Below are 14,119 nucleotides of genomic sequence, written 5' to 3' on the forward strand. Positions count from 1 at the left end.
TCTCTCCTTGTGCCCCTCTCCTCACAACTGTCTCTCTCAAAATAAATAAATATTTAAAAGAAAGAAATATGATTTCAAAATATTTTCTCCCCATCCATGGCTTGTCTTTGTACTTTCTTGATGTTGTTTGAAGTTTTAATTTTAATGAAGTTCAATTTCTCAACTTTTTCAACACACGTGCTTTTGCTGTCATATCTAGTCAACAGTCATTCTTAAATAAAAGTTCACAGCAAACTAGGAAAAAAAAGAAAATCTTTTTTAATCTGAAGGGTAATTATAAAACATCTGTAACTAACATCACCTTTAAAGGCCAATTACTGTAAGCTTCCTCCCAGAGATCAAGAGTGAATCAAGGATGTCCTTTATCACTTCTAAAGACAGTCGCAGATGTACGAGTCAGTATAATAAGAAAACTTTTTAATTATAGATCAAAGGGAAAAAATGAAACTGTTGTTACCAGCAGATGGCTTAACCAAACGTGAAGAATAGCCAAAAGAATTTAGAAATCATGGAAACAAAAGAATTTAGTAAGGTTGCTGAATACAAGTTCAACATATAAAAATCAACTGTCTCTTTATAAACTCACGAAAGAAATTTGTGAAATTTTAAAAAAACACCATTTATAGTAACATTCAAAAATCAAGGAGCCAAGGAACACATCTAATAAAAGATGTAGAAGATCTTGACACAAAAAAACTAGAAAAATCTTCTGAGATAAATTAACAACTAAATAAGTGGAGGAACATATCATGCTCATGTATTAGAAAACTTCGTACTAAAATATGTAAATTCTCTCCAAATTAACAGAGTCACTGAAGTTCCAATCAAAATCCCCACATGTCTGGAAAATGACAAGGTGAAAATGCAAAGGGCCAATAAGTAAAGATACCTCTGAAGAAGAGAAAGTTGGAGGATTTACACTACAACAGAAAGATGCTATTATAAAGCTACTGTAATTAAGAAAATGTGATACTGCCTCAAAGATAAAGACCAATGCAACAAACAGCAAGTCCCAAAAAGACCCAGTTGATTTGTGACAGACACTTCAGGGACCAGATGGACTTTCTGATACACGGGGCTGCAGCCACTGAATGTTCGTGCGAGAAAAAAAGATTCCTGACCCTTCACACCACACACACACAAAGGAATCAATTCATGGTAAATTATACAGCCTAAATGTGAAAAGTAAAACGATCAGACTTCTAAATGAAAACTAAAAATACCTTCAGGGAGTCTGCATGGCTCAGTCGGTTAAGCATCTGACTCTGCATCTTGGCTCAGGTCATGATCTCACGGTTCATGAGTTCAAGCCCCACATAAGGCTCCGTGCTGGCAGCGTGGAGCCTGCTTGGATTCTTTCTCTCCCTCTCTCTGCCCCTCCCCAGCTCCCTCTGTCTTTCAAATTAAATGAACGCAAAAAATATTTTTAATAAATAAATAAATTTAAAAAATAAAAATATCTTCAACACTTTGGTATACACACAAGTTTTAAAAGATTTCTCCGTAGACTCAGGAAAAAACTGGACTTCATTCAAATTAAAAACTTCTCAGGGTGCTTGGGTGGCTCAGTCGGTTAAGCATCCGACTTCGGCTCAGGTCATGGTCTTGCAGTCCTTGAGTTCAAGCCCCACGTCGGGCTCTGTGCTGACAGCTTAGAGTCTGGAGCGGCTTCAGATTCTGTGTCTCCCTCTCTCTCCGCCCCTCACCCTGTCACGCTCGTCTCTCACCCTCTCCATCTCTCTCTCTCTCTCAAAAATGAATAAAACATTAAAAAAAAAACCAACTTCTGTTCATCAAAAGACATCATTAAGAAAATGAATATGCACATGAAAGAATGAAACACAAGTCCTCCACATAGAAAGCACTGAATAAATGTCAGAAAGAAAAAGATAACCCAAGAACAAAAAGCAGGCCAAAGAGGCAAATACTTCACAAAAGAGGACGTCCAACTGGCTAATGAAGAGATGACAAGAAACACAACCGGATTAATTATCTAGAAAACGCAAATTAAAAACACAGACAGCTTTACAAGCAATCCACAGCTAAAGTGGTAGGGAAGGTAGAGAGCAGTGGCACTCTGACTTAATGCTGCTGGGAGTAGAAACTCGTAAAAATCACTTTAAAAATCCCCCCGCAGAGGTGTACGCCCACCGAGATGCAGGCTGCGTACAACACGGCGTGTTCACGGAAGCACGCTTCGGGACAGCTCAACGCTGGCGACACTCCGAAAGCCCATCGACAGCAGACACACAAATTGTGAGACGTTCCCACAAGGAACAGGACTGTACTACCCACTCCCAGATGAACAGCGTAAACCAAATCCCACCAACACGGTGGGCGGAAATCAACCTCAAAAGAGTACACGCCGGGTAATTCCAGTCACATAAAGTTTGACAGTAAGCAAAACTAGTATTTGGTGATAAAAACCAGAATGATCCCCAGTATGCTCGGGGGAAGGACGGTTCATGGACTGTGGCAGGGTGGTAAAGGTGACGTCCATTTCTTATGTCGGGTGGTGACTGCCCAGCCCAGTGCGTTTCACAGATCTGTATTACACTTGAGACTTGTACAGTTTTCTTCATATATTATAATTCAGTTAAAAAGTTTGTTTAAAACAAATTCCAAACTCCATACGTTCTACCCGCTCCAGCCACCACCAATTTCTCTCCTCTTTGTCAAAGCCAAACCCTTCAAAAGGGTTGCCCTTTCTGTCTCCTACCCTCGCCTCTTACACTAGGTCTTTTAAGCAGAGGAGACAAAGAGACAGTAAAAAAAATAAAGAAATAACCACGAAAGGAAGTGGTAAACGTCTTGGGTGAAAAAAAGAACAGGAAAGTGTCGACCTAATGAGGGTGTGGACCATGCTACAGTATTAAACAGTGTGATCGTACTGGTGTTACTGAGAAAGTATAATAAATCAAGATCTGCTTTTCATGTTACTGAAAATGCAGTATTTGGTTCTAAGTTACATATTTTTTTTAATTTATTTTTATTTTTTTATTTTTTTCTGTTCCCATTCCTTGTTTTATTTATTTTTTTATATATAATTTGTTGTCAAATTGATTTCCATACAACATCCAGTGCTCATCCCAATAGGTAAGTTACATATTTTTAATCATATTATAGTGCTACTGCAGTTTCCGTTCTATTGCAAACTCCTTTCATCTAAATATATAGATAGGTAATACACCGAGTAGACAATGCATGGAGTTTATTATTAAACAATTTTGAGAAAGCATCTATTTACTTAAATACTGCCCCCTAAAATGTCCTCTCCTAATTGTTTTATATAAATTTTATATGAATTTTTTGCTTATTGTTTTATATAACTTCTGTCCTTTAAATATGCTTTAAGATTACTACACATTAAATTTCTACTTGTTTAGGGGCGCCTGGGTGGCTCAGTCAGTTGGGCGTCCGACTCCGGCTCAGGTCATGATCTCACGGCTCGTGGGTTCGAGCCCCGCGTTGGGCTCTGTGCTGACAGCTCGGAGCCTGGAGCCCGCTTCGGATTCTGGGTCTCCTCCTCTCTCGGCCCCGCCCCCACTTGTGCTGCATCTCTCTGTGTCTCTCAAAAAATAAATGCAAAAAAAAAAATTTTTTTTTTTAATAAATAAATTCCTACTTGTTTATATCTGCAGTGGACTCGTCCTGTGAGCCTTTACAGAAGTTATGAGAAACACTAATATTCTTTGTTTTGCATTTTAGGATGTTTAGCTTCCTTGGGCCTCAATAACCAAAGGACAGTAAAGCCCCTCAGTCTCTCTCAAAACTCCAACATGCTCCCCAACGAGTGGCACCATCCCTCTCGAGTGCTAAGGCTTTAAGTAAGCCAATGGTCTTCAACCTGTTTGGCTCCCAATACAGCCAAAAAGAGACATGTACACATTTCATCACGTGAGTTTAAGCAGCTACAAAGACGGCAGTGCGCTTCTAAGCACCGGCATCCATCCCAGAGGAGAACCTAGATCACCGTCAGTGTGTCCAGTGGAATCTACACCCCACAGGGATTGGATTCGCAGAAACCATCCGGGTCTAAAACACGCAAACAAACCCTTGCTTTACAGTGAGAAATAGTACATCCTATCTTTAGGAACTGGTGTCTGCCCCACTTTCCTGTAATTATTTTTTCTGATGTAATTAGTGTGGATGCGTGAAACACTTCCACTGGTTACTGTCACATCTCTTTGCAACAAAATATGTACACGGACTGAGTTATTTTTTAGAACAATCTGGCTTTTTAAACGTGTTTTTGTTTGTTTGTTTACGAGAGGGGAGGGGGCAGAGGGAGAGCCCAGCACAGAGCCCGACGCTCACAACTGTGAGATCATGACCCAAGCCAACGTCCAGAGTCGGACCCTTACCGGATCGAGCCACCCAGGCGGCCCTCATATTTTTAAAAATCCCCTTTTTGGCAATTTGGAAGCTTTCTCCCCGTCTGGCGCGAGGCAGCGAAGTAAGATCAGCACTGACTTGTGCAACGGAAGGGCAAGCAGGAAAGAACGACGGTAGAGAGTAACTGCGACCCACAGAGCAGCCTGAAAAGTTTCACGGAAGAGCACATACCAACCAGATCCGTGGAAAACTAGCTGTGCCTCCCGAGTGCCCAGAAATGCCCCCGCCGCGGTGTGGTGGCTCACCGTGTGGAGTCGCGGTCCCGACGGCGCAGTGGCTGGACCACCGGGATGGAGAAGACCATCTTCCCACCTGCGCACCCTGCCGGCGGCAGTGCGCCGTTCTACTCCATCACCTGTGCCCGGCACCGTCTCCCCCCCTCCCCCCCCCCCCCCGTACGTTCTGCCCATCTAACGGAGAAGAAACGGCAGCTTGACGTTGCCTTGCCCTCCACGCCAAGAGACGCAACGCCTCACCATCTGCACGGCGTGGTCGTGCAGTGGTGGAAGCCGACATCTCCCAATTGCTCTAGCGGGCACGCGCCTGTGTCCATCCAGACGCCGCGGTCTTCCCCGCCCCCACTCCAAAAGGGCTCTCGTTCCCCCCATTCAACCAAACACGGGCTCAACATGCCCACGGATGTGCAGGAGCTCCACCTGTGTCCTCACCTCCACGCGGCACCAGACAGAGCGGAGGCCCCCAGGGACCCTGGGAGGTTCCCTCTGACAGGACTCGTCTTCTCCTTTCCTGCACGGCTGTGGTGCTCGTGCCAAGGTCAGCCTGGAGGCACAAAGGGACCTAGGCAAGGGTCTGGGTTTTTCTATTTCCTCAAGGAATGTACATGAGATTGGAATGCTCTGTTCCATAAATTTCTAGGTAGAACATCTTCCTGCAGTCACCTGGCCAGGTGTTTTCATTGTTCTGGAATCAGTCAAGTTTTCTACTTCTTAAGTCAATTTTGGTTAAGTTTTATTTGCGATAATTTATCTATTTCACCTAAAATTTTCAAATTTGTTGGCATCAGTTATTCTTAACATTATCTTACCAGTTTAATGTCTGTGGAATTTATATATACCTGGGGCCTCTTTTTTCAATCTGAGTATTGTTTCTTTGTTCTCTCACCCTTGCTTTAATCTTGCCGGAAGTCTCACCGTTTGAATTTTCAAAGAGCCAGCTTTGGGCTTTATTATCCTCACTACTTACTATGCGTTTTCCGTGTCGTAAGTTTAGGCTCATGTTCAGTTCCTTCCTTCTGGCCTTCATTTTTCCTCAGAGTGACGTGTCCGTTTACCATGCCCAAACCCAAAACTTCCCTTCTACCCGGCGTCCCAGGCTCTCTGGCTTACTGGAAGGCTTCTCCCCTAAGGTGATGCCACTGTTGTCTCCCCTGCAGAATCGCAGTCAGCTCCAACACTCCACGCCCACCGTGGTAAGATCTCCATCTTCAGAAGGGCTCATCAACGCCTCATATACTTCCAACTATCATCACATTCCTATGAACTATTATGGAATAATTTCTTGAAAATCTGTTCATCTGTATTACTTTTAGAAGTTTTCTGTAGCGTCCCCTTCTTTTCTCTTTAATATTTCTCCTTGGGTAGTATAGTGTTATCCCTTCTTAGTGCTATTTAAGCCACCTTTGTGCCGAAGGCTCAAGACTTTTCTCCTCAGCCTGACCTCTTCCTGGGCCATCAGTGTTCTGTATGCAACCATCCAATGGAGGCTTTCACTTGGATTCCTAAACTGGCATCTCCAGATTCATGGGTCTAAAACAGAAGTCTTGATTTCTCTCCAACCATCGCTGCCCAAAACCTCCCCCTCCCCCAGGCCTTTCCGTCTCAATCCAGGGAACCTCTCTTCTCCTAATAGCTGAAGCAAAAACCTAGGAGGCATCTCTGATCTCTCTTGTCCCTTTATTCACACCCAATCAATCAGCAGTTCCTGTTGTCCTCCCTTCGGAATATAGCCCCAGGTTCTGCACCTGCTCCCGGGGAACCCCAGAGAACCCCTGCCCTGGGCTACCTGACTGCTACGTTAAAGCCCACACTCTTCAGAACTGCTGTGTTGTCATAGGGGATGCGACTTTGGGGGCTGCGTTTGGCTTTATGTGGGTCCCGTTGGCAGAAAAGTGGAAACCACTGGCCACGGGCAGAACCTTAGGAAGCAAGGAGTCCCCAAGGGCAGGCAGAGGAAGAGCTGTTTTCCAAAGAGAATGAGAACCAGGAGATATACCACTAACTGAAAAAGTGCAAAGACCATGTATAGAATGCTACTTGCCTAAAACAGAATGGAAGTAGCAACACAGGCACATCCTTAATTTTGCAAAAGAAACACGTGACGCATAAACTAGGAACTAATGAGATTCATTAACGCCCTCGAGAGTGGGAATGTGGTGGAAGGGACTGGAGGGAGGAAGTGGCCAGTGACACTTCTGTGCACAGCTCTGACTTCTGAAATCACGCTGATATTTCACATATTCCAAGTAAAAGAAACAAGAGGAAACCTAACTTTATTTCCTATGAATAAAGCATTAATTACACTGAACAAGAAGTAAGTGTTTTTACTCTACACCCTCAGTCTAAAGATATAAACACTCTAAATCTTAAACTCTAGTTAGAAAGTGTGTTTATCACAGTGGTATCGATCTAGCCACTGTGAAACTATTTTCTGCTATTACACACTTGAGCAAATGAGTAAACACATTCCAGATAATGTAAGTGTAGAGATGAGCATGAAGCCGATGGTGACGAACAGGAAATGGAGTTATCAGCATGCACTTGCGGCTTCGGATACAGAAGCACAAACAATGGTATGAGTGTACGTGTGTGTAACGCAAGGGTCCTTTTCTACCCACGGATCTTAGCTCTATCTGGCGCAAGGGCCTTGAATCAAAGAGCCCAAGGGACAATGAGCACAGGTGGGCACCCAGCTCTTGGTTCTCAAACACCATCCCCACCAAAGGGAACCGAAAACTGCCAGCTCTGACTATGCTGGAGTGAGTGATGCTGGACTAGCCCTTCAAATACATGAAACTTCTTTCAGATGCCGATCAGTAAGCAGTGACACAGTGAAGGGGAGGCCAGTGACTGCTCCAGCTTTCTGAGGACACTTTGCAGGATGGGGTGCAAGGCAGGGGGACCTGGACAGAGCAAGCAGACTGATCTGGCTGATAGAAGCAGATGGGAGTTCAGGCAGACTGGGTGGCTGATATTTACAGAAGAGGAAACCAGACAGGAAAGAGTCACTCAGAGAAAGCGCCCCAATAATCTGCACAGGTTCCCTCGAGCTTTAAGCTGAAATGCCCATTCACAGGCAATTATCAAGGAAAGAACTGTCCATGTTCCAACAGCAGGAACTGGAAACCGCACAGAACACCCCGGGCCCCCAGTAGAGACATCAGAAGCTTTTCAAAGAAACCTCGAAAGGGTCAGGCAGATCCTCCGGGAGAGCGGTCATCTGCTGCAACAAAACGAGAGTTTAAGAAAAACACCAAGGAGGGACGGGCCCACCTGCTGCAAACATTCACCAATCTCAGATATTTCACAATTCAAGAGCAGAAAGTCACCAAAAGTTTATAGTCAGGAAGAGACAACAAGTGAAAGCACATGATACTATTACAAACGTTTTAACGAATACTTTATATCGGTATTTAGTGTATTTATCATGTTGCCTTTACTTTTATTTTAGAGAATGTGAAAATACTGGCTACCGCCATCTCTCAAACCTTATTTTGCCCTGAACATCCCAAGCTATTCAAAGGGAAACTCTAATCAAGGGGTTTCCAGGAACCTGAACGTCAAGACCCTGTCAAGACCCTGACTGGTCGTAGCTGGGGAACCCAGCGCTCACCCAAACGACTGCATCGCTGCACATGACATTGGTACGAGAAGTACGCATTGTAGAGCCTTCTGCAGGATCGTTCATCAACCACACAAGAGAAAAGGGCACTTTCGCTGTATGTTTAGAGACACAGCCTCCATAGGCCAGGCATGTAGCATCTTCCCATGGAGCTCAATGGACCTCAGCCTGGCTTCTCTAGCCGTAGGTGAGGGCCCAGGGCCCGGGGAACAGACTTGGACCAGCAAAGGGGAGAAAGAAATTGAGTCTGGACCAGGGCGGGGAAAGCTCACTATAGACTGCAGGCCGGTCTGCACCCAGTGTTTCTATGGCCCTTGAGCTAAAATTGGTCATTCCTTTTTTCTAAAGCTTTATAAAAATAAATGTTAAAAAACTGTCATATATTTGTGTGTGTGTGTGTGTGCGTGAACATATATATATACATACGTATATACATACCTATGACAAAGACTATGAGAGGCCCAGAAAGCCTAAAATATCTGGCCCTTTACCGAAAACTTTGCTGAACCCTAGTCTAGACCAAGTCTGGCTCCCAAGGGAACCAACCCCTCAGAAACCAAGCTGGGGTGCTAAACGGCAGTAGCCAGAAGCAGACTCCTGAACACTCCATCTGTTTCTAAGTTTAAGCTCTGCCTTCCAGCTGCTGCAGCCGCACGGAGCCTCAGCCACGGTTACAAGTTCGATTACCCCCCAGCTCTCCATGCCCTCGTCCTCGCCAAGGCAGCGGGACCTCACTGGGCAGGGCTGGCGAGGGGCCTAAAGACAACGGCCCGGGCCAGCCTCCTCTGCAGGGGCCCGTTCTCTCCTCTCCTCAAGAGAGGCTCTGCTCCTCTGAGACATGCCTGCAATTTAGAAAGGTCAGCTTAATAACAGAACTTGAACAAGTCACTATTCTTCCCCACAAGCCACCTACACATGGACTGTATCAAAATACAAGCTCACTTTACTTAACCGTGACACTCTGCCAGTTTTACCTCCTCAACAACCACAATCTTTCAGTTCTTGGTCCCATAAAGTTCAGTACCTTCGACGGTCCAGGCACCGTTCTGATAATGGGTCCCTGCCCTAATTCCAGGGAATCAGAGGGTCTGCAGAAGCGGCCCGATCACAAAATCACAAGTAAAAAAAATACGTTCTGGAACCGAAAAGCGCCAAGAAGAAGCTAAAATAGGAAACTGTGGCGGAGGGTGGGGGGAGCAGGGAGGGCTGCTTGGGCCAAAATGACAAGGGAACAGCTCCCTAAGGAGATGACATTTGTGCAGAGGTCTTTCCAAGCTAAGGGAACAGAGGGTCTGACAGGAGGAGTTCTGTGTAGCACAGGCCAAGGGGGGGCGGAGCAGAGGGAGAAAGAAGGTGGGAGATGGGGCAGCAGGGGGGAGTGGCCAGAGCGGCAAGACCGTATAGACTTGGTCTCAGTTCCCTTCAAATAACTGCCAGCTCGGTGGGATCATCCTCCAGGTCTGGGTCGGAAGTGTAAGCCGGAGGCTGTCCACACTCCTGGGCGTGCGGCCCCTTCCCTGCACCTCTACAGCCTTCCCATCATCCTCTCTCCTCCTAGGTTCCAACCCTCCCGCCTCCCTCTTATACAGACTCTATCCTTACACTGGGCACACCAAATAACCCAGGGTGCTCTGCCCCTACCGCCACATAAGGTCAGACGTATTTAGAGGTTCCAGGGGTGAGGGCATGGACAACTTTGGGGGGCCGTTATCCAGCCCAACACACACTTTATTCCTGAGGATTATTTATAACAGGACTGGGCTGTGTTGTGGGGGGACATGCTAACGTGCTACAGTGGGACGGGGTGGACTCAGGGATCTTCCTATTTCTTCAAAAGAAATACTGTCTGTAGAGCCTGAGCCTAAAATATTACTTGGGAATTTTTTTTTTTAATGGAAATAGGGTTAGAAATGAATTAGCAACAGGCAAAAATTACTTCTTCAGAAAGGCCGTGGGTACTCTTGAGTCCTTTTTAATGGCATCTCTGGCATGCTCAAATGAAAAACTTAAAATTAATTATAACATTAAGAGCTTATATTAGGAAAGAAAAAGGGTTTAAAAATCAATGAACTAAGCTTCCACCTTAAGAAGCTAGAAAATACGGAATAAATTAATACCAAAGCAAAGAGAGGAAAGAAAAAAAAAAGAAACTCAAAGCCAGTTCTTTGAAAAGATCAACAAAAATAATAAATGTTTTATCAGTTTAAAAAAAAGACACAAATTATCAATATCAAAAGTGAAAGATATCACTGTAAGTTCAGTCGATATTAAAAAGATAATAAAGGAATATCATGAAATTTATGCCAATAAATTTGAACACTCAGATAAAAACAGATAATTTCTTTATGACACAAACTACCCAAACTTAAGAAGAAACTGACAACTTGAACAGCCGTATGACCACTAAAGTGATTAAATTCACAGTTAAAAGTCTTCTCACAGAGAAAATTGGACCAGATGACTCGGATTTTACCAAATAACTAAATAAGAAATAATACCAATTCTATTCAACCTCTTCCAGCAAAACAGAAGAAATGAAATTGGAACACTTCCCAATTCATTTGATGAGACCAGCAGTAATACCCTCACGCCAAAAACAGACACAGACACTACAAGAAAACTACCCCTCATCAATTTCCCTCCTAAACACAGTTGTAAAATTCCTGAACCGAATTGTAGCATACCAAATCCAGCAATATATAAAAACAGGAACACATCATGACCAAGAAGGGTTCATTCCAGGAATACAAGGTTGTTTAATAGCTGAAAATCAATCGATAAGTAACCATTTTAAAACACTGGGGAAAAAAGGTATCATCTTAATAGATGTAAAAGAAAGAGATTTGACAAAATTCAACACTTATTCATGATAAAAATAAAAAAACCTCAACAAACTTGGAATAGAACTGTTTTCAACCAATTAAAAGCAAATTTATGAAAATACTACAGCAAACATTATACTTATTGGTGAAAGACTGAATGCCTTCCCTCCCCAGCAGAGACAAGGCCAGGACGGACATTCTCATCACCTTTATTCAGCACTGTAATGAAGGTCTCAACTGATGTAATTAAAAAAAAAAAAAAAAAAAAAAGGCCAACATACTAAAAAGGAAGAAGTAAAACTGGCTACAGATGACTATCTACATAGAAAAATCCCAAGGAATCTACAAAAAAAAAATGATTCGTAGAACTAAAAAGCGAGGTTAATAAAGTTGCAGGATAGTTAATATATGAAAATCAACCGCATTTCCACATGCTAATAATAAAAAACCAGAAGTCTAAATAAAAAATGCCACTTACTGTAGCACCAAAAAACATGAAATACTTGGGAATAAATTTAACAAATATGTCCAAGACATGTACCCAGTAACTGACACTGAACAGCATAGACAGCCTTGGGTATAAATCACATGTATATGGTCAATTGATTTTTTAGGAAGGTCCTAAGTTAATTCAATGGAGGAAAAGTTAACCTTTTCAATAAATGGTGCTAGAAGAATTGGATATGCACATGCAAAAAAGTTGTGTGTGTGTGTTTTTTTTTTTAACCCTGTGGTATAATACAAAATATATTTGGTCTTTTTCACAGGATCCTGGCACAGAGCTCTAAAAATCCTTGAAATATCCTGAGTGATAGAAGTGTTTTTATTTTTATTCATAATGAGCCCCTCTCAACCACACCTGAGTTTATGCTAATGAGGTGACTGTTGGAAGGCCTCTGAATGGCTTCCGGATGGAGGTTGGTCACCAGAAAGACCAAGCCATAGTTAGAGGGTTGGGATTCTCAGCCCCACCCCTCAACCTGTGGGGAAGGGAAGGGGCCAGAGATTGAGTTCAGTCACCAAAGGCCAAGGTTTTAATCAATCATGGCTATGTAATGGAACCTCCATAGAAACCCATAAACAATGGGGTTCAGGGAGCTTTCATACTATTGAACACATGTGTTAGGAGGGTGGCAGGCCCAAAAGGGGACATATTCTCAACACCAAATTAGGGGGTGAGGGGAGGGTCTCCACACCAATTCTCCAATTAGCTATACCAACTGGGTGTCCAACAATTTAATTCAATCTTGATGCTAACTCGACATTAGTACAGACCCTATAGGTTAAGGGCTCAGTCCCACGAGACTGCTTTCACATCACATGCCAGTCACTATTCCCAGGAAGCACCCAAAATTTTAACTGACAAGCTATGAATTCAAGGGTCTCCAAAAACTCCTCCTCAGGTTCACTAATTCACTAGGATGATCCACAGAACTCAGGAAAACCCTTTACTTACATTTACCAGTTTATTGAAAAGGATACACCTCAGGAAGAGCCCAACAGGAGAGATATACAGAGCAGGGTACAAGGAAAGGGAAACATGGAGCTTCCACGCCCTCTCTGGGCACACCACCTTGCCAAAACATCGATGTGTTCACCAACCTGGAAACTCCCCATTGTTTATGGGGTATTATAGAGTTTTCATTACATAGGTACAATTGATTCAATCACTGGCCTTTGGTGATTGAACTCAATCTCCAGTTCCTCACCCCTCTCCAGAGACTGGGGGGAGTAGGACTGAAAGTTCTAACCCTCTAATCCCATGATTGATCTTCCTGGCAACCAGCCCATACCCTAAAGCTATCTAGGACCCCTGGAACCCCAGACTTGAATCAACTCTTTAGTATACGAAAGGCACTCTTCCCACTCAGGAAATTCCCTGGGTTTTAGGAGTTCTGTGCCAGCAATCTGGGGCAAAGACCAAATGCATATTTTATTATACCACAATACCTAAATCTACATCTTGCAACATAAATGAAAATTAACTCAATGCATCAAAGGTCTAAATGTAAAATATAACAACTAAAAAAACTTCTAGAAGACAACATAGTTTGAGAAAGTCTTTGTGCTGTGGAGGAAGAAAATATTTCTTAGTTCACAAAATAAGTACAAGCTCCATAAAATACAAATGGATAAATAAAACTTCAAATAAAAACTTTCGTTCTTCATAACAAACTGTTAAGAAAAAGGCAAGTTATAGAGTAGCAGAAAACACTTGCAAAACATGGGATAAAGGCCTTGTAGCAGGAATATGTAAAGAAGTCTACAACTCAGCAACAAGACATTCTCATAAAAACAAGGGGAAAAGATCTAGCTGAACACTTCACCAAAAACAAAAACAAACAAACAAAATACATGTGACAAAAAAGCACCGGAAAAGATGCTCACAACCATTAGCCATTACACAAAGTCAAACTAAAACCACAGTGACATATAACCACATGCCCATTACGATGCCTAAAATTAAACTTAAAACGGACAGCATCAAGCGCTGGCGGGGACGTGGAGCACCCAGAAGTCTCATACATGACTGGTGGGAATGCAAAGTGGCAGTCACTCTAGGAGACAGTTGGCAGTTTCTTACAAAATGAAACACAGGTATGAACTAGGAGACAGTTGGCAGTTTCTCACAAAGTGAAACACAGGTATGAAAACCCAATAATTCTACTCCCAAGTATTTATCCAAGAGAAATAAAAACTGTTCCCATAAAAAGACCTGTATGTGAATGTTCACAGAAGCAGTACTTACAAAAGCCAAACTACTGGAAAAACCCACAAGTAGATAAACCGTGGGCTATGCATACAACGGATCACTCAGCACATACAACGAACACGCCGCACTGAAACAAGACTACTGCAACACATCACACAGTGAACCTCAAAGCATTATGCTAAGTGAGGAAACCAAAAGCAACCATCACCTAGAGTAGGACTCCATTTAGGAGACACTGTTTGGGTTTGTTTTTTTTAAGTTTCATTAAAACTTAAATGTCTACACCCAGCATGAGGCTGAACTCATGACCCTGAGGTCAAGAGTCACATGC

The 14,119-nt window shown here is 43.2% G+C and overlaps 1 protein-coding gene across 8 annotated transcripts in view; it reads right to left on the reverse strand.

Moving 5' to 3' along the window:
* Positions 1-14,119, reverse strand: part of AUH (AU RNA binding methylglutaconyl-CoA hydratase) — a 178,990-nt gene that overhangs the window by 149,276 nt on the left and 15,595 nt on the right. The gene's annotated exons all lie outside the window — the stretch shown is intronic.

The sequence above is a fragment of the Lynx rufus genome, unplaced genomic scaffold (assembly GCF_022079265.1).
Source record: "Lynx rufus isolate CCGP_SWC_20201006 ecotype Redwood Valley unplaced genomic scaffold, mLynRuf1.p SCAF_10, whole genome shotgun sequence".
Lineage (NCBI taxonomy): Eukaryota > Metazoa > Chordata > Mammalia > Carnivora > Felidae > Lynx > Lynx rufus.